At 43.8% G+C, this 26,898-nt stretch overlaps 1 protein-coding gene across 13 annotated transcripts in view; it reads right to left on the reverse strand.

Annotated features, from left to right (window-relative positions):
• The window catches only part of LOC123758126 (MAP/microtubule affinity-regulating kinase 3), a 286,973-nt gene extending 272,283 nt beyond the window's left edge, over positions 1–14,690 (reverse strand). For 3 of the 13 annotated variants that reach the window (XM_069329610.1, XM_069329608.1, XM_069329607.1), the window contains exon 1: positions 14,124–14,500. The gene's annotated coding sequence lies outside the window, so the exon portion shown is untranslated. Of the gene's footprint in view, positions 1–4,265; positions 4,455–14,123; positions 14,510–14,537 lie in introns of those variants that run through there. The other 10 variants (XM_045742350.2, XM_045742327.2, XM_069329604.1 and 7 more) reach the window with 7 other exon arrangements.
• Positions 14,691–26,898: the final 12,208 nt, after the last annotated feature.

Below are 26,898 nucleotides of genomic sequence, written 5' to 3' on the forward strand. Positions count from 1 at the left end.
CAATAGTAGTAAGAAGTGTCCACAAAGTGTATATGCAGTTGGTGCCTTTACATCATTGCTGAGTAATACATAATAACACAAATAATAATGAATAACTATGATAATATGATCTATTTTGTTATATATCATAAATACATTGTCCAATGTTAATATATGATACTTTCATCAATGTCCCAAAAATATATTTGGGGGGAATTTTTTTTTCCTTTGTTTATTATCTGATTTTGTAACCTTTACCTCCTGGAGAATGCATGTTTTCATAACTATGTGTAGATAGAATGAAATTGGTCAACAAATAAATCAGTCAACTCGCAATACTTGGGACTTAATTTTTTTGGCCGATTTTTTCTCTGATTTCAAGCTATTTTCTTTGTCTCTTTAGGTTGTTTTGATGATTAGGGACCATATTAGGGCCTCACTTATAATAGTACACCCTAAATATATCCCCTGAATCATTATAATTATTATAATTATCCCTATATTCTGTGTTTTATGGGGGGGGGTGATTTTTTTCTTTACTTCATTTCAACACATATTGACCTACAACTTTTACATATTCGAGTACGAATGCCAAACATTGTTTATTAAAACATACAATTAAATTAACGAAATAAAACTACCTTTATTCATTGTTGATAACTTCAAATACAATTACAGTATTTCTGAAACTAGAGTTTCAACTTTGAGCGGTTTCTAAAATTCCAGTTTTTGACCGATTCTCATTATTTTGAGATATGTGCTCAGCTGTCTGTTCTACAATCCCTTTAGAATGGATTTTTCATAAACTTTATACAATTGGTGTGGTAATTTTTTGGTCTAAATTTCCCTCATATTTCAAATGCCCTATTGACAATATTTTTTTATAGTAAACTACACTGAAAACCTATATTCTAATTTGATGAAAATGAAGATCATATGCTATTCTGAGAGAACAACATTAGATGAACAATTGGTGATAGTTCATATTTTTTTATTCTGAATTGAAAATCTGACGTTTTCAATATTCAATTTAAAAATTAATTTTCATTTTCTTGTTTTTCAAGTTACGCTGTGATCATTTAGACAAAGTTGGAGCATTTTTGCCTAGTTGATTATGAAAAAAAAACCTAGTGCCTAGGTGTTGCCTAGTTGATTATGAAAAAAAATTGGAAAGTGTTTGTGCAAGTTTTAAAAACTTGTTAAATTATTTTTTTGTCAAATCATACATGAATGTATTGCGCGGTCTAAAGGTTAATTAACATCAGAGGTTCAGATGTTCAACACCCTCCCAGCAAGCATTTGAAATATTGCCAGAACGAAGGTGGATGCCTCCTACTTACGCACGCCCCGTTACTCAACACCAAGCTATAGCTTTGAAAATCAATGAAATTCTGCCACAATGGCGAATATAGTCATTTTGAAGTTGGGAGGCATGCACACTTTAACAAACATATTTCTTTCCCACTGCTTCTCCACAACTTTTATACCGAACATGCTAAGAGGCACTTGGACAGGTTCTTGCAAGAAGTGCTGGACCAACTAGGCTGTAGTGGATATGTGAACCTGCAGGCTGCTCCAAGCAACAGCCTGTTGGACCAAGTTATCAAAAGTCAAGCCATGCCCAGGTTGGGCTTGGGGAGTAGGATAACTCCCAGAACCTACTCCAGGTATACCTGCCAGAAATGTATGAAAATTATGTATGTTTTCTTTTTGCAACAAGAAAGACCGATAATAAGCACATTTCCATATTTTTTACTCATGACAAAAATAAGGAATGCTGAAATTTCTATGAACATTAGTATATTTAGCACTATCATGCATAATCTGCAATCAACGAGCAGCCGCTTCCAACAGCCTGGTTGACTAGTCTAGCAATGAGGAGGCCTGGTCGAGGGGACGCTAAGCCTCAAAATCATCTCAAGGAAACCTCAAGGTAAAATAATGTACATTTCATTTTGCATCTATACTCAAGCACATTCATTTGCAAATATTTTGGTGCCAAATTTAGTTATAACCCAAAAACCGAGATAAAAAATTAGTCAATATGAACATCTTAGGTATCGCTGAGCAGGACTTTGAGATACCCAGAACATTTACGGTCAAGTACACAAAGACTGGCCTGAACAACAGTGTTAACATTAGGTTTATCTTAAATTTTTATTTACTAAGTATTATGTACTTTTTGCATTTATTATTATCTAATTTCTTGCATTTCTTGAAGTGTTTAATCATGTCCTTCATGTTCCTGGTTCATTTTTAGTGTTGGTCCCACTTGCCTTAAATTACTGTATTACTCTATGTTCTGTTGTGTTCCAAAGGAAATGTTATGATAAGAGTCCAATTGCTTTTCTAAGCTATGCCTTTTATTTCCAAATATGTAAATAACTACTGTACTATGGCTACAACTACTGGCTCCATATTGTAACATTGTGACACCTTTTCTTGTCTTTATCTGTTATTTTCTATGAACGTTCTTATTTGGTTAGCTTACTTCTTTAGTATTAAGTGTTTTACACCCTCCTGGTTGATACCTGGTTGATGGGGTTCTGGGAGTTGTTCTACTCCCTAAGCCCGGGTCGAGGCCAGGCGTGACTTGTGAGAGTTTGGTCCACTAGGCTGTTGCTTGCAGCGGCCCGCAAGGCCCACGTACCCACTGCAGCCCAGTTGGTCCGGCACTCCTTGGAGGAAACTATCTAGTTTCCTCTTGAAGATGTCCACTGTTGTTCCGGCAATATTTCTTATGTTGGCTGGGAGGATGTTGAACAACCGTGGACCTCTGATGCTTATACAGTTCTCTCTAATTGTGCCTATGGCACCCCTGCTCTTCACTAGTTCTATTCTGCATTTTCTTCGATATCATTCACTCCAGTATGTTGTTATTTTACTGTGTTTTCATTAATGTAGTACATTCGGGGAGCTTTGAGACGATCTCAATAATTTAGATGCTTTATCTCGTTTATGTATCCTGTATATGTTCTCTGTACTTCCTCTATTTCAGCAATCTCTCCTGCTCTGAATGGGGAAGCGAGTACTGAGCAGTACTCAAGATGGGACAGCACAAGTGATTTGAAGAGTACAACCATTGTGATGGGATCCCTGGATTTGAAAGTTCTCGTAATCCATCCTATCATTTTCCTGCCTGCCGCAATATTTGCTTGGTTATGCTCCCTAAAATTTAGGTCGTCAGACATCATTATTCCCAGGTCCCTCATTATTCCCTCACACCTTTAGTTAAATTTATTTGTTTATTTTATGTTTTGCAGGAAATGCTTTGTGTAATAGTGCTTCATTAGTATGTGTAACTCCTGTCCCTACAATTGTACAGTACTGATATGTTCTTTGTACACACATTTTTAATTAGATAAACATTGAATTGAATTAGGAGGAGTCCCTGCAGTAATGCTGTTAGCTCATTATAGGCAATGCCCATCTAGATTGAACCCAGGCCCTCATGTCTCAATCTATTGAAATTGAAATATATCATTTACCTCCGTGATGTTGGCTGTAAACGGGTCGGGGTCGCCAGAATTCAAAAGGGTACAGGGTGCCAGTCACATTCAATAATTTGGCGGTACACGCATAAAACAATTCTTCGACATCGTCAAAGGTCTCTCAAGCCAACGGCCCTTTATCTTTAAGTAATTCCCTTAAAGTTTATTTTTAAGTAATTTACACCTTTTAAGTTCCTCTCAATGGCAACCACCCACACATTAGACAATTATATTTTTTGATAAGACACACACACACACAGACAGAGGCATAGACAGTAGATGGATGGACAGATGCAGAGATGGATGGATGGATAGATGCACAGATGAATGGAGAGATAAATGGATGAACAGAGAGATGATTAATAGAGGAATAGATGGATAGTAGGCCAGATGGATGGACAGGTGAATGTGAGGGAGACTCAGGAAATGCTAGGTACCCCCCCCTTAGTTCACTGTAAGTCAAGGATTACAAAACACTTACAGTACTGTATTTGAAATTCATCCTCTTGAGGGATGGGAACTACATGGAGAAAGCACCAAGCCTTTACAACTATACAGAACTTAGAAGGTGTCAGGAAAATTATTTGGGATGGGACTGGGAGATGGAATGATGCCCAACTCCTTAACATTTTACTCTTAACCAAATTATAAATATTGTAGGTTGGAAAGTGGGTGTTGCTACTGTATATTAATACCATCTAATCATACACCTAAATTTATGAGAGGAAGTTACCAAAGAATTTTTAATGGTGTATATTGTATTCTTAATTACAGTACAGTGGCACCTCGACTTACGATTGCCCCTATTTACGGTAATTTCGAGTTACGATGTAAATTTCATTGAAAAATGCGACGACATCCGATGGTGTCATCGACTTCCGATACTTGTTGGTACACGTTCGGGTCAACCAAGCACGTGGTTCCCGGTCAAGCGGTCCGACCTGCCTTAGTTTACTACAGCTGCCCTCTTAGTGACGATCGCGCCTATAAGAAATTGCGCGTTTGTGGTGATTTTTTGCATTTTGAACATTAAAGTAATTATTATATAATACGCCATGAGTCCCAGGAAAGTCAGTGGTAAGGCTCAACATATGAGATCCCATGTAAGAAAGACCATAGAGCAGAAACAAGAGATCATTCGTAAATATGAAGATGGTGTGCGGGTTGTTGAACTGGCTAGGCAGTACAACAAATCTCGGTCAATGATATCCACCATACTGGCTAAGAAAAAGGGCATTATGGGTGCTAAAGTGGCAAAAGGTGTATCAATCATCACGAAACATAGAACACAAACACTTGATGTTGAACAGTTATTATTAATTTGGATACACAACAAGGAGTTAGCGGGTGATAGCGTTTCGGAGGCCATCATTTGTGAAAAAGCAAGAAAATTGCATGAAGATCTTTTAAAGAAAACCCCTGGAACGAGTGATGCAGAAGTGAAAGAGTTTAAGGTGAGCAGGGGATGGTTTGAGAAATTTAGAAAAAGAAGTGGAATTCATAGTGTTGTGAGGCATGGGGAGGCTGCCAGCTCAGACAAACCAGCGGCTGAAAGATTCATTGGGGAATTTAAAGATTTTGTGCAGTGAGGCATACCTACCACAACAAGTGTTTAATTGTGACGAGACAGGGATATTCTGGAAAAGATTGCCAAAGAAAACATACATTACCAAGGAGGAGAAGTCATTGCCTGGACACAAGCCTATGAAAGATCGGTTTACTCTTGTGTTGTGTGGTAATGCGAGTGGCGATTTGACAGCTGAGGAAATTTCTTCAGGGGAGGATGTGCCAGTACAGAATGTCTCTTCCTCAACAATTAAGAAAATGTGTGCAGCATGGAAAGAATTGCAATCCTTTGCTGAAACGACTTGCCCAAATCAAGCTGCAGTAGGCCGTGCCTTAGCCTATTCAATGACACTGATGCATCATTACAGACAAATGTTAAAATGAAGGGAAAAACAAATCTCTTGACAAATTTGTAGAGACAAACAAGCACTGAACCACAACCAGGTCCTAGTGGTATTCATGCAAAACGTAGGAGAGAGTGTACCCCAGAGAAAACATGAGTAATGTAGCGATAATGTGTTTTATTTATTATTACCCAGTTTGATAAAAATGATTTACATATGGCTATAACATATTTACAGTATATGGATATAAAGGAGACACCCTATGCCCATGAAAATTTTTTGCCATTGTTTTAAATAGATTACCATGTACTGTATCAAGTTTCTTTTTTATTACAAGCTATGCAATTATCACTAAATCACAATCTGGTATGTCCCGCTGGTGTTTTAATCTATTTCTGGGAAACATTACTAGAGAGAAGAGCAGCAAAAGGAAGGTGAAACAAAGGAAGAGCAGCAAGGGAAGTGTACAGTATAGCGTTTTGTCTGAAACGCTATGCATGTTAGTGGCTTTGCAAGAATGTGAAAATACCAATATTACGTACTCTCACAAGCCAATTGAATCTTCATGATAATGAAAGAAATGAATAAATAAATAAATAGGAGTGAGATGCAAGACACTTCCTTTGAGCTATGCCAGGAACAGATTTATGTACAAAATAGGCATACCCACCATAATACATTGGATGCCTATATACAATACTCACTATTTTTGTCAATTGGTAAATATTCTACACATTGTATAAACTAAAGTAAAACAGAAAACATGTAAACCATCAAACACCATCATCATAAAGCTCTCTCTACCCTACAAGGCAAGTCTGAATATTGCGTCGCAAGAGTCTACCGACTAAATGAGCCCCCTCCCCTCCCCCCACTCACCCAGCAGCTTCCTAATGTGCACCAACCACAAAGATCTGGACTTTTTGTTTTTGTGCATAGGCAGAGATGTATCTATGATGACAGCTGCACTTTGGGGGTTTAAAAAAGACTGGTACATGAAATTTAATGAGTAGGGAACCACAAAATTATTTACAGTTTACTTCTATTTTGAAAGTTGGCAACCTCTAAGAAATGTTTCTAAGCTACCAATCACATTTTTGTTTCATAATATCAAGCCTCTAATTTTAATATACTGTACTCAACCATGGCTTTAATACCTAAATCAATACTGATATCGATAGTTAAAAAATATTTCTTACACTATATGAAACATTTGCGTAAGCTACAATGTAGTACAGTACAGTACGTACAGTATTTTTTATCAATTAATGCACAAGGGTAAGCAAAATATGCCATTAGCCTGTGGAAGCCCTTTAAGAGAATTATCAATGGTTAGGAAGGATTGCCAATTGTCATTATAGTTTGGAAAATAATTGGCCAGTTTTAAAATTTTGAATCCGGGCTAGGTTATTTCATTCAATTTTATTTTATTTTAAGCATGCATTTCGAATATTTATTTTTTTGCTGGGGAGGAGGATTGCACAGCATCTTATCTTGCATTTTTATTACATCATGCTTTATGTTAGTGCCATTTTCAGAAGGCTAGTGAAATATACAAATTCTGACATCCACCAGGGTGTCAGAATTTGCTATACATGTCATCCACTAGTCAAACCATCAGTTAGGATGTAGCATACCATGTATTTAAATAATTTGGCTTTGTTTTCAGCCTAAACACACAGTTTGAGGTTACAGTATGAAACAATACCAGGCTGGCAAAATACGCAGCACCAGTGATGCACTCATTAATTATTTAGAGCTTGACAGACAAGATACTTTAGCAATACGAATTAAACAAGGGGAAAATTAAAGGATAATGACCCCAAAATATATATATATATTAACTAATATTAGAAAACAACCATGTACAGTACTGTACTTTACTTATAATGGATAGAAACATTGAAACTTTTAATGCATATTGAATATGGCATAGGGCACATAATGAACAAATATTGACTTAAGCCAATGGTTCCCATCATTTTATATCTTCCTTTTACAACCTCATTCTCGCCTCTGAACCCCACCAACAACAACTACGTTATCGCCTCTGAACCCTCACCATGTTAATCCACGTTATTGCCTCTGGACCCCTCTACAGCCATGTTAACGCCTCTGAATCCCCCCACTTACAGTCACATTATCGCCTCTGGATCCTCCTTACGACCACGTTCTCGCCTCCGAACCCCCCACGACCACGTTCTCGCCTCCGAACCCCCCACGACCACGTTCTCGCCTCCGAACCCCCCCACGACCACGTTCTCGCCTCCGAACCCCCCACGACCACGTTCTCGCCTCCGAACCCCCCACGACCACGTTCTCGCCTCCGAACCCCCCACGACCACGTTCTCGCCTCCGAACCCCCCACGACCACGTTCTCGCCTCCGAACCCCCCACGACCACGTTCTCGCCTCCGAACCCCCCACGACCACGTTCTCGCCTCCGAACCCCCCACGACCACGTTCTCGCCTCCGAACCCCCCACGACCACGTTCTCGCCTCCGAACCCCCCCACGACCACGTTCTCGCCTCCGAACCCCCCACGACCACGTTCTCGCCTCCGAACCCCCCACGACCACGTTCTCGCCTCCGAACCCCCCACGACCACGTTCTCGCCTCCGAACCCCCCACGACCACGTTCTCGCCTCCGAACCCCCCACGACCACGTTCTCGCCTCCGAACCCCCCACGACCACGTTCTCGCCTCCGAACCCCCCACGACCACGTTCTCGCCTCCGAACCCCCCTTACAACCACTTTCTCGCCTCCGGACCCCCACTTAGGACCACGTTCTCACCTCCGGACCCCCCTTACGACCATGTTCTCGCCTCCGGTCCTCCCTCCCCTCACGACCACGTTCTCGCCTCCGGTCCTCCCCCCCCACGACCACGTTCTCCCCTCCGGACCTTCCCCTCCGACCACGTTCTCGCTTCCGGAACCCCCCTCCCCCACGACCACGTTCTCGCCTCCGGACCTTCCCCCCCGACCACGTTCTCGCTTCTGGACCCCCCACCTCCCCAACCACGTTCTCGCCTCCGGACCTCCCCCCCCCAACGACCACGTTCTCGCCTCCGGACCCCCCCCACGACCACGTTCTCGCCTCCGGACCCCCCCCACGACCACGTTCTCGCCTCCAGACCCCCCCCACGACCACGTTCTCGCCTCCGGAACCCCCCCCCCCACGACCACATTCTCGCCTCCGGACCCCCCCCCCCACGACCACGGTCTCGCCTCCGGACCCCCCCCCACGACCACGGTCTCGCCTCCGGACCCTCCCCCCACGACCACGGTCTCGCCTCCGGACCCCCCCCCCCACGACCACGGTCTCGCCTCTGGACCCCCCCCCCGACGACCACGGTCTCGCCTCTGGACCCTCCCCCCCACGACCACGGTCTTGCCTCCAGACCCCCACTACAACCACTTTCTTGCCTCCGGACCCCCACTACAACCACGTTCTCGCCTCTGGATCTCCCCTCATACAACCACGTTCTCGCCTCCGGATCTCCCCCCATACAACCACGTTCTCGCCTCCGAATCACCCCCCATACAACCACGTTCTCGCCTCCGGATCTCCCCCCATACAACCACGTTCTCGCCTCCGGATCTCCCCCCATACAACCACGTTCTCGCCTCCGGATCTCCCCTCATACAACCACGTTCTCGCCTCCGGATCTCCCCCCATACAACCACGTTCTCGCCTCCGGATCTCCCCCCATACAACCACGTTCTCGCCTCCGGATCTCCCCCCATACAACCACGTTCTCGCCTCCGGATCTCCCCCCATACAACCACGTTCTCGCCTCCGGATCTCCCCCCCCCCCATACAACCACATTCTCGCCTCCAGATCTCCCCCCATACAACCACGTTCTTGCCTCCGGATCTCCCCCATACAACCACGTTCTCGCCTCTGAATCTCCCCCATACAACCACGTTCTCGCCTCTGAATCTCCCCCATACAACCACGTTCTCGCCTCTGAATCTCCCCCATACAACCATGTTCCTGCCTCTGGACCCCTAGAACACTTACCATTACAGAACACAGAATAACTGTCGCGACTGCAAGAAAAATGACAGGTTGGATAATAATAACCTTTCAAACAAGGGATGCCATACTAATGATGATACTTTTCTAGATGCCAGTGCACTCTAGGGTGGAATATTGTACACTAACAGCCCCATTCAAAGCCTGAAAATTGCTAACCTGGAGAGTGGTTTACCAGTAGCCATGGCAGGATGTGCTACCCCTCCCACTGAAATGCAGAGGTGAAATATGTATGCTGAGAGAGAATTACCAGTATCACCATTAAAGGCCCAAGAATTTTCAACACTCCCTTTTTACACATGGAAACTAGTAGAGGGGCTGGTTTCAAACCTGCACATAGAAATATCACATGAGACCAGAAGGCATGGCAGAATGTGCAGAATACCCCCGTTGAAAAGCAGAGATGCAACAGGTACTCTGAAAGAACTATCGTCAGAGGCCTGAGACTGTTCAACACGCTTCCACTACACATATGGGGCATAACTGGCCCACCCCTCACAGTGTTCAAGAATGAACTCGATAAACATCTTCAAATCACTGATCAATTAAGCTGTGATTCATACATCACACTGCGAGCAGTCCCATCCTATAGCATGGTTAACCATAGGACCAACCGAGAGGCCTAGTCAGACTGGGCCGCAAGGACGTTGATCCTCACACCCACTACAAAGGTAACCCGGTAGATGGGGTATGGTGCTTTTAAATGTTCTTAAGACTTTGTTTTATTGGATTGACTTACTATTTGTATTCTGTTTGACAAGAAATTAGATATACATGGCCCTCTTGAGGAAATTTATAAAGCAGCCGCAAATGAATTGGAGAGAATCTACACTGATGGTCCATGTAATCCAACTAATGGCAGGATTGGTTGAAATATTGAACTGCATTTGAATTGGTGCATATCACTGTACCTTTAAAGAAACGCTAAAGGTGCAGTGATATACACCAATTCAAAAGCAGCACTTTAAAGCCTTAGGAAAAACACAAGCAGAAAAACGAGTGATCATCGTCGAAATCAAGAAGCAGTGGAGTACTAACCAATGGAATGGGTGATCATGTTCTTGTGTATTCCCCTCCCATGTAGGAATTTTTGGAAATAAACAAGCAGATGTGCTGATTGCTGAGAGCACTGAAGGAGACCATATCACATATGTCATACCCCCTAGATGCTTCTACAAGTTAGAAGCATTATCAGGCAACATCACTCACAAAACAATTGAGGAATGGAGGATAGACGAGCAAATCAGTGAATTTGTATGCCAGTACAATATGGTTGCAGCTCCCAGTCCCAATCATTAATGGGGAAGGGGAGGTGGCCACAGGAGAGAATCAGTTATAGCGAGATTTCATCTTGGATACAAATACTCAGAGATTCCGGATGGAAACAACTGCTGAGCAACAGAGCTGTAGAATCTGAGGTGTGAGTGACAGACACCTCCTTGACAACTACCTGAGACTGTGCCCATCTAAGAGACATTAGAAATGTGTGAAGAATAAATCGTACATTGTTTGTGTTAGGTACACACTATTTCAAATATAGATAATGTTCTTAAAAGATTCCCCCTGCACTGTGCATACACAGGATAATGTAAGCTTAGGGGATTGGAAAATGTTAGTCTCCTTGTTTGGTAAACTGTTCACTTGAGACAGTTAAGCAAGTCCCAAATGTGTCTGGGTACAAGAGGTAGGATGAACAATCTAGCTGGTTTTCTTCCTATTGAGGATGTTGTACATGTACCTATGGTGGAATGTTCACTCAGTATGAGTGGCGCTGCTCAATTAACTCGCCCCTTTGGGCCAAAATAAAAAAAAATATTAAAGCCACACCCAAAAACTCTAATACAGTATCACTAAATGCTGGATTTTATCTGCCCTAACCTGTTGCTTACAACCTTAGGCACATTCATTTTATACAACTAAGTGAGTAGCTTCATATACATGATGAGCATGCAATAATTGATGGCGGATTTTATATTACACCCCACATTACAATTACAAGATTAAACCAAATAGTTCTTTACATTGAAAAAATTATTTAACATTACTGTATCTGCACTGATCTCAGCCAGGCACTACAGGTCTGCCTGAGGGTGTCTACTGCAGGGGGGTGAAGAGCCAGGTACTGTCAGGTGTGGACACCTCTTGCCCACCCCACCTTACCTTGGAGTTACCTTCTTGTTTTTCCAGGGCTTAGTGTCCCCGCAGCCCGATCGTCGACCAGGCCTCCTAGTTGCTGCACTGGTCAACCACACCCCTTCAACCCGCCCTCCTGCCCACCCACGCACCCCCTTCAACCCGCCCTCCTGCCCACCCACGCACCCCCTTCAACCCGCCCTCCTGCCCACCCACGCACCCCCTTCAACCCGCCCTCCTGCCCACCCACGCACCCCCTTCAACCCGCCCTCCTGCCCACCCACGCACCCCCTTCAACCCGCCCTCCTGCCCACCCACGCACCCCCTTCAACCCGCCCTCCTGCCCACCCACGCACCCCCTTCAACCCGCCCTCCTGCCCACCCACGCACCCCCTTCAACCCGCCCTCCTGCCCACCCACGCACCCCCTTCAACCCGCCCTCCTACGTACCCCCTTCAACCCGCCCTCCTACGTACCCCCTTCAACCCGCCCTCCTGCCCACCCACGCACCCCCTTCACCCGTCCTCCTGCCCACCCACGCACCCCCTTCAACCCGTCCTCCTGCCCACCCACGCACCCCCTTCAACCCGTCCTCCTGCCCACCCACGCACCCCTTCAACCCGTCCTCCTGCCCACCCACGCACCCCCCTTCAACCCGTCCTCCTGCCCACCCACGCACCCCCCTTCAACCCGTCCTCCTGCCCACCCACGCACCCCCCTTCAACCCGTCCTCCTGCCCACCCACGCACCCCCCTTCAACCCGTCCTCCTGCCCACCCACGCACCCCCCTTCAACCCGTCCTCCTGCCCACCCACGCACCCCCCTTCAACCCGTCCTCCTGCCCACCCACGCACCCCCCTTCAACCCGTCCTCCTGCCCACCCACACACCCCCCTTCAACCCGCCCTCCTGCCCACCCACGCACCCCCCTTCAACCCGCCCTCCCACGCACCCCCCTTCAACCCGCCCTCCCACGCACCCCCCTTCAACCCGCCCTCCTGCCCACCCCCCTTCAACCCGCCCTCCCACGCACCCCCCTTCAACCCGCCCTCCTGCCCACCCCCCTTCAACCCGCCCTCCTGCCCACCCACACACACCCCTTCAACCCGTCCTCCTGCCCACCCACACACACCCCTTCAACCCGTCCTCCTGCCCACCCACACACACCCCTTCAACCCGTCCTCCTGCCCACCCACACACACCCCTTCAACCCGTCCTCCTGCCCACCCACACACCCCTTCAACCCGTCCTCCTGCCCACCCACACACCCCTTCAACCCGTCCTCCTGCCCACCCACACACCCCTTCAACCCGTCCTCATGCCCACCCACACACCCCTTCAACCCGTCCTCCTGCCCACCCACACACCCCTTCAACCCGTCCTCCTGCCCACCCACACACCCCTTCAACCCGTCCTCCTGCCCACCCACACACCCCTTCAACCCGTCCTCCTGCCCACCCACACACCCCTTCAACCCGTCCTCCTGCCCACCCACACACCCCTTCAACCCGTCCTCCTGCCCACCCACACACCCCTTCAACCCGTCCTCCTGCCCACCCACACACCCCTTCAACCCGTCCTCCTGCCCACCCACACACCCCTTCAACCCGTCCTCCTGCCCACCCACACACCCCTTCAACCCGTCCTCCTGCCCACCCACACACCCCTTCAACCTATCCTCCTGCCCACCCACACACCCCTTCAACCTGTCCTCCTGCCCACCCCCACACACCTTCAACCTGCCCACCCACGCCCCCTTCAACCATGCCCCTCCTATCCGCCCACGCCATTCTTCAACTGTGTTCTCCTGCCCACCCCCACACCCCCTCACCCATGCCCACCCACCCACACACCCCCTTCAACCGTGCCCACCTGCCCGCCCACACACCCCTTCAACCGTGCCCACCTGCCCGCCCACACACCCCTTCAACCGTGCCCACCCACACCCCCCTTCAACCGTTCCCACCCACACACCCCTTCAACCGTGCCCACCTGCCCACCCACACCCCTTCATCGTGCCCACACACCCCTTCATCGTGCCCACACACCCCTTCACCGTGCCCACCCACACCCCTTCAATGTGCCACCCTGACCAACCACACACCCCTTCACCGTGCCCGCCTGCCCACCCACACACCTTCACCGTGCCCGCCTGCCCACCCACACCCCTCCACCGTGCCCACCCACACCTTCACCGTGCCCGCCTGCCCACCCACACACCTTCACCGTGCCCACACACCCTTTCACCGTGCCCTCGTGCACCTTCACCGTGCCTGAGGGTGTCAGCGGTGGGTGGAGGGCCAGAGGCACCAAGAGTGGCGGGGGTGGTGGCCCCCCTCACCACCCCCGTGCACACCAGCACCTCCAGGGTGTGTGGTGAGCCCCACCGACCACGCCCAGGTGCTGCGCCGGCCCCCGGGGCTCCACCACACACATCCTCGTCACGGGTTACCTCCTTGGGTAGCAGTCAACGCCACACCATCTACACTTATTGACAATATTTATGTTTATACACACCAAATGCCCATCATTTCGTAATTATATAATCGTGAAAACCAAAACAGTACATACGTGATCGATATAAATGAATCAACTTGATGCTTGCCGATGAAATTCTTGCAAAATACACCCCAAATCCACGCCTATCCCCGCCTTCTCATGGGGACACACCTGATTTTGCCTCGGATTAAATATTCATAAAACTCTTATTCTAGCCACTTCAGACTGCATACACGGAACAACGCGTCTTTCCTCTTCACACGCATGTCATCCTGACCCAAATAATGTGGTTCTCTCGAGGCAAACAAACGGAAATACGAGCGTACGAGGGTAACACATATCACAGCTCAAGATGGCCGACTCATTTCGATTCGTGAGCGGTGACCTCAGTGCGCGCGCTGCTCCGCCCCGCCACCACACTCTTCACAAAATTATCCACCCTCTATATTTTCCCGTTGCTCTACTGCTGCCCACTGCCACTATTACCGTGGTTGGCGGATCTTGCAAGCCGTGTGTGTGGGGCTGGTGCGGGAGTTTATTGGCTGTGGCCGGGCCTCGCACTCGCTTTTGAATAAATATTATTGGAACGGAGTGTGTCTCAGGTAGGCTGTCGGGCGGTGAACACCAGTCTGCGGCCTCCACTATTATCAGGGATACAACTTGGGGTTAACTGCTCACGCTGCACCGCCTAGCTAGTCATTTATTACACTATTCGATTAATGAGGTGATTATGTAGGCTGGCACTGGTATAAGGGTTGTGTATTGAGGTGAGAGAGGAGCCATAGAAGATGGTGCACCTGTCATATGACGTCAGCAGCAGGCGGCGCCGGACTCTGCCTCACCTGATGCACCGTTACTCCAATCATCTCACATCTACTCCTTATGTCTCTCTCTCACACACACACAAACAAGCGATATGCTCATCTCGTGGCTGGCAATATACTCCGTTAGGCCTTGGGGACAGAATAAGGCGTAGTGTAGTGTAAGAGCGATGCCCAAAAATGGATAGCACTAGAGATACCCTCAGGCAAAAATTCACCTATAGTGGCCTCTTTAGTGGAACTTGGGTCGAGTAGCTTCTGATATTTTCAATTATTTCATTAACACCACATTTAGTGACTAGGTAACATAGCTAAATGTTTTCAGCATGTAGACCATGCAACATTAAACATCGCCGGGGCTCTATACAGCTAAGAGTACCACGCACCAATTAAACTACTCTTTTCGGCTGCAATATTACTGCACGTCTGACTTGCTTCCCTTATGCGAAGGAAGTCGATAAATAATCTGTCATTGCAATCATGTGAAGAGATGAAGTGAATTAACTTGGAGTTGAACGGACCGTCTCCGAAAGCGATAGTGTGCAGGTGCCAATTATTCTCTTTTCATTATAAATAGTTAAGAATTAGGACGTGGCAGTCAACTTTATTTAATGAAAATTCAACCAAACTGTTTGCACTTGTCAATTTTAATTAACCTGGAAAGAGTGGAGCCTTTATTGAATTTGTTCGGCGATAATCAAATATCGAAAAATTTAAAAGCTGGCACCTTCTCGTACCTGCTTCATTCACCTTATGGTAAAGATATCGTTGTGCTATTTTTATTTCACATTATATATTTTAAGCAGTAACAGAATCAATCTCATTCTTACAAATATTTCAATATTTCTACGTAAATGCCACATAGCATATGCCGATATTGAACAATTACCACAAACTGAACAAGTAGGAATGACGACTAATTGTCAGGTGTCATCGCTGGTCGTGACATAAGGTCGAGGCGAGATACTCCATTGACCCAGCAGTGGGGGCCACCTCTAATAGGGCCCTCAGACCTAATCATTTCAGAGTCCTCATAAACAAACAAGGAGGACTACTGTCCTTGAACTGGTTAAGGGCAAGTGTTGCTGATTAATACATATTAACACGGCCGTGAGAGGGAGAAAGGTAATTAATATGGATGTGTGACAAATAGAGTTAAACCCATTTACGGTTTAACGGGTCAGCTACAGCCTACCTGTGTCTCTAATGCATATTACATGTCGGCGACCATAGATCACTCCGGGGCCCTTCTGCTGGACGGACGACACACGTTGCTATTAAGAGGTGCTCCAATCTCGCGTGCACAGTGAAAGTTCTGTTTAAATTTACCTGAATTTACCTAAGGGCCACTAACATTAGTGGCCTTAACGAGATAGGAAGCCATCGGCTTGTCGAAGGTCTCCCTATTTTCCTTGATGATCTTTTCCAGTTGGACTTTCATATTTAACAGAGTTTTGGCACTTACGGCTTCGGCGAGTAGGCGGTTCCCTGAGTTTGTAACCCTGTGGATGAGAAATCATCTGTTGTTCACTGTCCTGCATTGTGGCTTGTTGGGCTTGAAACTGTTGCTCCTTGTTTGTGTTACATCTGACCTTTTGAAGAAATTTTTGGCAAACATTTCTTCAGAAAACTCTGAGCCTCTATTACCCACTGCCCAATGCTAATGAAGCAAGTCACAGCTAAAACGTTATTCGATCCATGGCTTACTAAAGGTATATTTAAATATATTAATAAAAAACATTAGGTAACAAAAAACTTCTTCTCATAACCATTAGAAGAAGTATAAGTTAGAGGTCATTTCAAAGGAAGTTTCAAGGAGATACTCATCAATACTGTCTAAAATAATAAGGAGAGCCAAAATTAAATACTATGAAAATAAATTTGACCAAATTAAGGGCAACATTAAGAAAACATGGAGCACTATTTCCCAAATATTAGGATAAAAAAAAATTTAATACAAAACTAATACCCTTATTCAATGACGATGGTGTGCTTTCAGCCTCTGACTGCTATTTAATTCAATAGTTTCTTCTCATCAATTGTCACATCCCTTGAACAAATCTACAAGGGCCGTGACGAGGATTCGAACCTGCGTCCGGGAGCACCCCAGACAATGCCTTAATCGACTGAGCTACGACAGGGTTAAAAAGAGTTGAAACCGAGGTTCTACTGAACTTACTGGATCCCGCAGCCTCTGCGGGGCACAAACCAGGGTTTTACACAACTCCCCCCTGCACTCGAGCTATGTCAATTGGCCGTTCTCCCTCTTCGCCCTTACATCATTACACACAGAAATCACACTAACGTGATGCATCAAATGAACAAATCCACAAGGGCTGTGATGAGGATTCGAACCTGCGTCCGGGAGCATCCCAGACACTGCCTTAATCGACTGAGGACGCAGGTTCGAATCCTCGTCACGTTCCTTGTGGATTTGTTCATTTGATGCATCACGTTAGTGTGATTTCTGTGTGTAGTGTAGTCACATCCCTTGCAACTGATATCCCATCCTCCCTAACTAATGTTATAGACTACCTTACAGGTAACTATCCAGAGTCTGTACCTAACTCTCGCTAATTCCTCTAATGTTAATGAGATAATATTTTCTCTTAAAACAAAGTCACGTGCTCTTCCTGAAATACCAACTCTAATTTACAAAAGAACTCCATATTTCTAGCTCCAGTCATTGCATTGCTCTACAGCAAATCACTTGAACTCCAAACCTTTCCGGATAGTCTAAAAAAAAAAAAGCGAGAGTAACCTAAGTCCGTAAATGTGGTGATCTCACTGATGTCAACAATTTCAGACCTATATCAATTCTGCAACCTTGTCAAAATATTTGAAAAACTAATCTACAAGCGGCTCTACTCTTATCTAGCTAAACACAATATACTTAGCTTTTGCCAATATGACTTCAGACCCAAAAAAAGCACTAACGGTGCACTGATTAATATGATTAACTTGATACATGCAGCTCTTGATAAAAATTAGTTACCTGTTGAGTTATTTGTTGACCTACGTAAGGCTTTTGACACTGTCAACCACCACACCCTCCTTTTTTAATTACATCATTATGGAGTCAGAGGTCACTTCCTCCAATGCCTTCCGTCTTACCTTACTGACAGGCTCCAGTATGTTTCTGTGAATGATTCCATTTCTCCCACCCCTACCCATCAACATTGGTGTTCCACTGGGCAGCATACTTGGCCCTCTCCTCTTTCTCATCTACATTAATGACCTTCCAAATGCCTCTCAACACCTCAACCCATTTTTATTTGCTGATGACACAACCGTCATTTCTCCAGCCCTTACTCTGAACGATACTGTGAATACTGAACTAAATAAAGTCCATCTTTGGCTAACTGCTAACAACCTCACCCTTAACATTGACAAAACTTTCTATATTTTGTTTGGTAATAAAACCTCAGATCAAATTAATCTAAGAATAAACAATATCCAATTTAGTTACAAAGTAGATGGTAAATTCCTTGGTGAATCAATATCAAGCTGAATTTCCAGGGCCACATTCAAATTATAGTAAAAAAAGTTTCTAAAACGGTTGGCATTCTTTCTAAGATCAGATATCCAAGATCTAAGATAGATATTTTCAAGAGGAAACTAGATTTATTCCTCCAAGGAGTGCCGGACCAACCGGGCTGTGGTGGGTATGTGGGCCTGTGGGCCGCTCCAAGCAACAGCCTGGTGGACCAAACTCTCACAAGTCAAGCCTGGCCTCGGGCCGGGCTTAGGGAGTAGAAGAACTCCCAGAACCCCATCAACCAGGTATCAACCAGATATTATGTACCTCGCCTTGCCCTGGTGACGCTCTATTACTCTCTCATCTATCCTTATATCAGTTATGGTATTTGTGCTGGAGTTCTATCCAAAATCATCTACGTCATCTAATTACTCAACACAAATCTGCTATTAGAATAATAACAAACTCTGGCCCCAGACAGCACTCAGCACCCTTTCTTAAATCTTTGAATATGTTAGATATTAAGTCACTGCACATCCTCTCAAGTGTACTCTCTATATATTTAAAACTCTGAACTGTGATGCCAATCCTGACCTTAAACCCTTCCTAGAAGATTGTAACAGAACCCATGAGCACCACACCAGAAACACATATCTATTTGATATTCCAAGAATGCGACTTAACCCAACTAGAAATGCTCTGCAAATCAAGGGACCCAGAATCCCAGAATGTGTAGTGATCTTCCTAATCATGTTAAAGGCTGTACTTCTCTCTCAACCAGTTTAAGAGAAAACTAAGTACTACCTAATTAACTCCATGTAACCTACCTTACCTCCTAAATGTCAACCTATGTCTTGCTATTTTCAAACAATACTGTTTGTTGACCAACTTGTATAGCTATTGATTTCTCCCCTGTTTCCCCCTCCCCCCTTTTCCCCTTTTCAACTCAATTTATGCTTTGATCTCAATTAGTATTAAGTTTTAGTCTAAGGTTTTTTTTCCCACATCTTGTCCAAAATGCTGTGCATATTAGTGGCTTTAGTCATTGTATATATTAGCTCTATATTAAAATCCATAATTATGTTTTTAACTCATCTTGAATGTATGTACTTTTACCTGAATAAACATTTTATTTTATTTTATTTTTTAAATTGTCCGGATCAACGTCTTCCAAATTGTTCAGTATTTTAAGTTGCCATGAGTTCTGGACTGTCATCCTGGTTTTGCAGTGTTGTTAGTCCTGTGGAAAATGTTTTCCCCGTGGAAGATGTTATATAACTCCATGGCATTTTTAAGTGGGTGATGTAGGTAATACAAGAATTCAATTTCTTTCTTTATTATGCACCCCATACCCATCCCGTGGGCGGTGGTGTACATAATCAGAGGCACATAATCGGTTCAGGAACTTAACCCTCTAGTTCAAGAGGTAGCAATAATATCTATCTCGTCGGCTCACTCGCTCGCGCACTCTCTCTTACTCTTACTCTTAGTGTGATTTACACAGACCTTCACAATGTGTGACTTAACATAGCTAAGTTATAACTAAGCGGAACATCAGGAGAAGGTATACATCCACGATGAACATCATTGATTATGAGATGTATAGAAAGGACACTAAACTAAGCCACCTAGGAAATCTGATCAGCCAAGAGAAACTATGAAAGAAAACCTGCCTAAAACATAAAGATCCAAAGTCGCTCTGTGCCTATATAAGAAGTAAAACCCTAAACAAAGGACTCGGTAGCCCCCTTAAAAGATGAAACTAACCAAGTTATAATGGACGATAAAATGGCAGCAAACACTGAATAAATGCAGACGATGAGTCACAATAACGTGGCTGAAGATATTTATTTATTTATTTATTTACAAGAAGGTACATTGGGCTTATTAGAGTACAGAGACTTGAAGTTGTACATTCTTGTAAAGCCACTAGCACGCATAGCGTTTCTGGCAGATCCTTAATCTAACATATAATTTTAAGGTGATTTCTAGCAAAATTAAAAATTTTTACAGATACCTTGTAAGAAAGTATAAAATACATTTTAAGAAAGTACAAAAATACATTGTAAGAAGGTATAAAAATACATTGTAATGAAGTATAAAAAAATACATTGTATAAAAAATTTGACCGAAAAAAAGTAGGTATATTAAAGTAAATTTAAGGGTTATCCACAGGTACATTTTAGTATAATTTGAGGATTATTACAAGATATAATGTAGCAAACTATGTGTATAACATGATATATGATAACAACAATTATTACAATGGTAAAGTTGTATAGCATAGGTACATATTTTGGGGAATTGTGTAGCACTTGATACAGTGCGAGTTTCAAGCATGAGGTAGGAAACTATAAAGATGAAACTAGGTACTTTTTGGTTTTATTTTTGAATAAGGCAAAGGTTTGACAGCTTTTCAATTCGTTAGGGAGTGAGTTCCATAGACCAGGTTCCTTTATTTGCACAGAGTGTTTACACAAATTAAATTTGACTCTGGGGATATCAAAGAGATATTTATGTCTAGTGCGGTGATTATGTGTTCTATTACATCTGTCCAAGAAGAGTTTCAGAACAAAGTTTGCACTTAAGAATAGGGGTTTATAAATGTAATTGACACAAGAGAATGTGTGGAGTGAGGTTATGTTTAGCATACCTGGTTGATGGGGTTCTGGGAGTTCTTCTACTCCCCAAGCCCGGCCCGAGGCCAGACTTGACTTGTGAGAGTTTGGTCCACCAGGCTGTTGCTTTGGAGCGGCCCGCAGGCCCACATACCCACCACAGCCCAGTTGGTCCGGCACTCCTTGAAGGAAACAATCTAGTTTCATCTTGAAGATGTCCACGGTTGTTCCTGTAATATTTCTGATGCTCGCTGGTAGGACATTGAACAACCGCGGACCTCTGATGTTCATACAGTGTTCTCTGATTGTGCTCATGGCACCTCTGCTCTTCACTGGTTCTATTCTGCATTTTCTTCCATGTCGTTCACTCCAGTACGTTGTTATTTTACTGTGCAGATTTGGGACCTGTCCCTCCAGTATTTTCCATGTGTATATTATTTGGTATCTCTCTCGTCTCCTTTCTAGTGAGTATATTTGGAGAGCTTTGAGACGATCCCAATAATTTAGGTGCTTTATCTCGTCTATGCGTGCCGTATATGTTCTCTTTATTCCCTCAATTTCAGCAATCTGTCCTGCTCTGAAGGGGGAAGTGAGTACTTAGCAGTACTCAAGACGGGACAACACAAGTGACTTGAAGAGTATAACCATTGTGATGGGATCTCTGGACTTGATGTTTAAGCATGTTTAAGTATTTAAGTAAGGGGGGTTGAGTGTTGTCTGTAAGTCGAGTTTATTATTATTCTGACAGCAGATTTTTGCTGGGTGATGATGGGCTTGAGGTGGTTAGCAGAGGTTGGGGCCCCATGCGCAGATACTATATGTGAGATAGGGATAGATTAGCGCATAGTATAGTGAGAGGAGAGCAGAGTTTAGAACATAATATCTGATTTTAGAGAGTATATCCACCGGTTTTGAGACTTTCTTGGTTATGTATTGTATGTGGGTGCTGAAGTTGAGTCTCTTGTCTAAGTATAGGCCAAGGAACTTTCCATCATTTATATTGCTGATGTTAACATTGTCTATCTGAAGCTGAATTGCATTTGTTGATTTGCTTCCAAATAAGATATAGTAGGTCTTTTCTATGTTTAGTGTGAGTTTGTTGGTTGACATCCATTAGTGAACTTTTTTTAGTTCATTGTTTACAACATTATTTAGTGTGTGTGGGCTGGGGTCTGAGTAGATGAGGGTAGTATCGTCAGTAATGACGATATGATGTATATGTGATGACCAAAAATATATGATAACCAAACGACGACGTTTCGGTCCGTCCTGGACCATTATCAAGTCGACTGTAGCACAATCACAACCATTGTCACAATCGACTTGATAATGGTCCGTGACGGACCGAAACGTCGTCGTCTCTTCATCTTCTGGTGTGTGATTTGGTCTGAATCAATACTTTACATCAGTGTTTTCACTAGAAAGATTAGATGACATCCCATCACCCATATAAATGTTTAGAGGAATTAAAGAGAATGAATTAAGGGATATACCCATAATATAAGACATAATCAGGAAAATCATTGACAAATTATAAGACACAAAAGTTCCAGGTGTTGATGTAATTCAATTCAAAATCGTAATGGAACTGTTAGAGGCACTATGCATACCACTGAGACTCTTTCAGAAAATCTCTGTAGCCAGGGATAGTTCCCCAAAATTGACAATTTTCAATTGTCACCCCTATTTTTTAAAAAGGCAGAAAGTACTCAGCTGAAAAGTACCGTCCAATCATCTTGACATCACACACCTGGAAGCTCATGGAGAGAATCCTAAAGGACGGAGCCATTCACCATATTATAGCGACCAATCTTGTAAAATCCACGGAACATGGGTTTGTTAAAAATAGATCCTGCCTTACAAACCTGCTCACATTTTTGGAAACGATAACCAGCTATTTAGATAAAGGACTTCCAGTAGATGTAGTCTACATGGACTTTGCTAAAGCTTTTGATAAGGTACCACATGAAAGAATAGCAAGGAAATTACAGGCACATGGAATAAATGGTAGAATACTAGAATCTATAAAGCAATGGTTAAAACAAGAAAAACAAAGAGTTGTGTTAAACGGGAAGGAATCTGGAGAAATATAGCAAGATGGGTACAGCAAGGATCCATTATGGGGACAGTGGGTAAGCGCTCGACGAATATAAGTTGAGAACACTGGCTTTGTATCTTTGGGGGCACTCACTTCTTCATAGTAGACCGAGAAGTGCGTTCTGGCTACTAGGTACGACATATATATATATATATATATATATATATATATATATATATATATATATATATATATATATATATATATATATATATATATATATATATATGGGGACTTGGACTCCCACGATGCCCTCTACCTTCTCACAAAGTGCCTTACCTTGCCCAGGATAACATACTTCTTAAGGTGTGCACCAACTTTTGGCAACCCACTTCTAAATCAATATGATGAGCTCCTCAGGTCAATATTCAGGAAGGCGCTCAACCTAGATTTAGATGACAGTCAGTGGGACCAAGCAACACTACCAGTGAGATTTGGAGGGATAGGCATACGAAAGGCAACTGAGGTAGCACTTCCAGCATTCTTATCCTCATGTACAGCAGCCAACGAATTGGTAGAGCAGATCCTACCAGAGCGTATGAGAGAGACAGCGGGAACTCATGATCAAACGTTCATCGAAGCAGCCAGACAATGGGACACCATTGCACACCCTCAACCCCGACCACAAGTCCCAAAAGACCACAAGCAGGCCCACTGGGATAGCCCCATAATGGAAAAGACTGTCACAGCAATGATTGATAACGCTGATGCTGAAAACAAAGCCCGCCTCCTAGCGGTAACAGCACCCCACGCCGGGGATTTTTTATTTGCTGTGCCCAATACAGCCCTGGGAACTCGCCTCAGTCATGACGCTCTCCGCATTGGAGTTGCCCTTCGCCTTGCTGCCCCCATCCTCACCGAACATAGGTGCATCTGCGGAACTGCGATGGCAGACCAATATGGTCGTCATGGTCTGGTATGTCGTAAATCACAGGGTAAAATTGCAAGACATGAAGAAGTCAACGACATCATCAAGAGGAGCCTCGCCACAGCCCGCTGCCCGGCACAAAGAGAACCACACTTATCCAGACCTAACGACCCTCAGAAGCGCCCTGATGGGGTCACCTTGCTACCTTGGAAGGATGGTAAGCAAGTGGTATGGGACTACACGTGCGCTGCCACACTGGCCAGTACCTACCTCCACTACAGCACACGTGAAAGCGGTGGTGCTGCTTCTTTCAGGGAATCGCAGAAAATTATTAAATACAGAGGTCTAGCACACTGCTACAGCTTTGTTCCGATCGGCTCGGAGACCCTCGGTTCGTGGGGAAAATGTGCATTGAAGTTCCTGAAGGAATTGGGGGACAAATTGATCAGCGCTACAAAAGACCAGAGAGCAAAAAGTTTCTTGTTCCAGCGCCTCAGTGTTGCGATTCAGAGGGGAAATGCCTGTTGCGTCTTGGGCACTAGTCCAACTTCAGAGGAATTCGAAGAAGTGTTTGACTTGCAACAATGATCGAACCCGTCTGTGACATTCATCAATGTTTCCCATTGTTGTGTTTTTCAAGAGATCCATAACCTTTAAGCACCTTTTTGCATTATTATTTTTATATCAACCCATGTATATCTTGTAACCATCAAATGCATAATAAAGCACAAATATATATATATATATATATATATATATATATATATATATATATATATATATATATATATATATATATATGTCGTACCTAGTAGCCAGAACGCACTTCTCGGTCTACTATGAAGAAGTGAGTGCCCCCAAAGATACAAAGCCAGTGTTCTCAATGCTTATATTCGTCGAGCGCTTACCCACTGCTCCGAATGGAGCAACGTGAGTAGAGAGTTTGAAAGAGTAACTCAGGTATTGGTGAACAACGGATATAGCAACGCGGAAATAAACGCTGCTATAAGAAGACACTTGGACCGATGGTATTATCCTGAACCTAGAACAGAAGCCACAATACCTCCAATAAAATTATATTACAAATCAACCATGCACAATTAACATAAAAAAGAGGAAAGAATAATGAAAGAAATAATCAGTAAAGGAGTAAAAACCATTACTCCTAACCAAAACATAGACCTGATCATATTCTACAAAACCAAGAAGACTTCCGAACTCCTTATCAAAAACAGCCCGAAGCCGACGGAGAACCCTCTGCAGCAGTCAAGCGTTGTATACATGTACACTTGCCCCCACGAAGGATGTAACCTTCAATCTAAGTACATAGGTATGACGTCGACCAAGCTGACGAGGCGTTTGACATGTCATCTTCAATCCGGTGCCCCAGGAATCACATGAGACAAGCCCATGACATCACTCTAACAAGAGAAATGTTGAACAAAAATACCTGTATAATAGACAAAACTCAAGATGCAAGAAGATTACAAATTCTTGAAGCAATACACATAAGAATAGAACAACCTACCATGAACACCCAAATCACGGAACTATTTACTCTACCCACAATGAGAGTAAGGACAAGACCAGAACATAACGATGCCAACACAGAAGACACTGTTCAACATAACAGGCCAATTACACCTGATTAATCTTTAGGATAGGAGCTGCCTCGTATGGCAGAATGAACTCACTTGAGAATGAACCATGGAGGTTCGAAACGTTTTGCAAATTGTATAAATAAGTTTAATACATTCTATTGTAATTCACTTTTTTCTTCGCCCTGAAATAACGAAAAAGAGTTTTAGAGAACTCCTCTTTCAGCTAAGCCCTGATGCTAGGAATATATATATATATATATATATATATATATATATAATCCGAGTGCCGGCGGTGGGGTGGTTCAAATAGCTTAGGCTATCACCTCATTTTGTCCGGTCGTGATGGTCAAGTGGATTAAGGCGTCTTGTACATACCAGTTGCGTTGCTCCTGGGAGTATGGGTTCGAGTCACTTCTGGGGTGTGAGTTTTCAGTTGCATATTGTCCTGGGGACCATTCAGGCTTGTTCGCATATATATATATATATATATATATATATATATATATATATATATATATATATATATATATATATATATATATATATATATATATATATATATATATATATATATATATATATATATATATATATATATATATTATATAATATAATTTTGATTTTATAATTCAAATACAAATACTGTACTGTACTCCAGCAGGGCATGAAACTTGAACTCGGAGCCGAGAGTCTCGGGCGCTCGGTGCACGCGCTGATAACAAGCACCACACAGTAGCTTTTTATTATTATTATTATTAGCAAGCTTAGATGCGCACAGCAATGCAATGAAATAATCAATGACGGAGTCAGTTTGTCTCCTGTGGATTCCTTCCCATAATGGTCTCCGAATGCATGATAGAACTGAACTAGAGGCCAAGACGTTTGCTCGTAAAGAGGGAATTGATTACCAACTTGGACTGCCTTTGAGCAGCCTGAGGGAAGTAATATTCCGGGAACTTCAACAAAATTTCGGAGATTTGAGGCAAAGTGAAATTCACACCAGTTGCTCCATCTATCATCATTCTATTATGCAGGAAGAACCGCACGTCTATGGGTCATCCAATAAGATTAGTAGACTTCTAGATGTTTCCACTGCTAGGCTTAGGCTCGGCTACAAGTACCTCTGGGAGTTTGTAACATCTGCTGATGTAGATTTGACAAAATGTAAACTCTGTCAGCAGAACTATTCGTATACTTTGTGTCATTATATAATGGAATGTGAAAAAATAGCGGAATTCAGAGATAACACCATCAATGAAGTCCAAGAAATGTGTAAGTACTTCATTCATAATGATGTACTGCCAGGAATCTTAGCGAAGTATTCAAAATTTGTTTACTATAAGGAATACATGTATGACTGTAA

The sequence above is a fragment of the Procambarus clarkii genome, chromosome 22 (genome assembly GCF_040958095.1).
Source record: "Procambarus clarkii isolate CNS0578487 chromosome 22, FALCON_Pclarkii_2.0, whole genome shotgun sequence".
Classification (NCBI taxonomy): domain Eukaryota; kingdom Metazoa; phylum Arthropoda; class Malacostraca; order Decapoda; family Cambaridae; genus Procambarus; species Procambarus clarkii.